Source organism: Rhinopithecus bieti, unplaced genomic scaffold (genome assembly GCF_001698545.2).
Source record: "Rhinopithecus bieti isolate Rb0 unplaced genomic scaffold, ASM169854v2 scaffold_13704, whole genome shotgun sequence".
Lineage (NCBI taxonomy): Eukaryota > Metazoa > Chordata > Mammalia > Primates > Cercopithecidae > Rhinopithecus > Rhinopithecus bieti.
In genome coordinates, this window is record NW_016808231.1 from 2,546,618 (window position 1) to 2,548,515 (window position 1,898).

Below are 1,898 nucleotides of genomic sequence, written 5' to 3' on the forward strand. Positions count from 1 at the left end.
CCCGGCTAGTTTTTTGTATTTTTAGTAGAGACGGGGTTTCACCGTGTTAGCCAGGATGGTCTCGATCTCCTGACCTCGTGATCCGCCCATCTCGGCCTCCCAAAGTGCTGGGATTACAGGCTTGAGCCACCGCGCCCGGCCGAGTTGCACTCTTTATTGCCCAGGCTGGAGTGCAGCAGCGTGGTATAGGCTCACTGCAACCTCCGCCTCCTGAGTTCAAGCTGTTCTCCTGACTCAGCCTCCAGAGTAGCTTGGATTACAGGCGCCCGCCACCACGCCCAGCTAATTTTTGTATTTTTAGTAGAGACGGGGTTTCAGCATGCTGGTCAGGCTGGTCTCAATTTCCTGACCTCAGGTGATCCACCCACCTCGGCCTCCCAAAGTGCTGGGATTACAGGCGTGAACCACCGCGCCTGGCCCAGTATTTTATATTTGTATCAGTTATGTGTTGCTGCATAACAAACTACCACAAATATAGTGGCTTAAAGCATACACACATTTATTTTCTCACACTTTCTGTGGATTGGGAATCTGGGGATGGATTAGTCAGATCCTGTGCTTTGGGATCTTGTCATGAATTTGTGATCAAGGTGCTGGCTAGGGCTAGGATCTCATCTGATGGCCTGACCAAAGAAAGATCTGCTTCCAAGTTCCTATGGTTGTTGGCAAGATTTAGTTCCTTGCCGCCTGTTGGATTGAGGGCCTCACTTTCTTGCTGGCTGTTGGCTTTCAATCTTACTTAGCTGTTGGCTTGAGGTCACACTCCATTTCTTGCCACATAGTTGTCCCTAATGTGGCTGCTTGCTTTTTTAAAGTGCACAAGGCGAGAAAGCAATAGAGAGTCTGCTAGCAAGATGAAAGTCACTGTTTTATAATTTAATCATGGAAACGACAACCTGTCACCTTTGCCATATCCAATTATTGTTTAGAGCAAGTCAAAGGTCATGACTACACTCAAAGGGATCATATTACACAAGATGTGACTGGAAAGAGGTGAAGACAATTGGGGGCTATTTTAGACTCTGTCTCATACAATGCTACTTTATTAATATTAAACAATATGTTCTTTTAGAAAATGTAAGCAGTATGGTTTTTACCAAAAAAAAAATCCTGCAATCTCATCACCCAGAGATAAAACTATTAATTTTGTTACACATTCTTCCAGTCTTTTTTTCCTATTTTATATATTATTAAAAGTAATAAAATGTGGTCATAACTTGATGCATTGTGGTGTAATCTGTCTATTTCATTTAATTAATTAAACATTCTTGCAAAGTAGTAAATAATCTTCTATATAATTTTAAATGGCTACGTTAATTTAGTTTATGATTAGATCATGGTTTATTTAACCCAGAGTTTGGCAAACTTTTCATGTAAAGGTGAGACAGTGAATATTTTAGGCTTTAAGGACATACAAGCTGTTGCATCTACCCACCTCTGCTATTGTATCGTGAAATCAGCCATAGACAATATGTCAATGAGTAGGATGTGGCTGTGTTTCAGTAAAACTTTCTTTATGGACACTAAAATTTGAATTTCATATACTTCTCATGAGTAATAAAATCGTTTTCTTTTGATTTCTTTCAACCATTTAAAAATGTGGAAATGACTCTTAGCTTGCAGGTTGAATGAAAAAAGGTGATGGGGTCAGGTTTGGTCTGTGGGCTGTGGTTTGGTTTATCCTATTAATACAGGAATTATTAAGAAATATTTTTTAGGAAGCTGGAAAGCATAAAGGTTCTCAGTGGAATATTCCTTTAATAAAAACCAACCCCCAAAACATTTCTTTTCTAACAGGCAGGTGGCTTGAAGAGCCAAGCTGGCAAGCTTTGATATGCAAATGCTGGCGATTAGAAACTGGGTCCATCCAACATGGCAATTCCTGCCCTCTTCTCCTT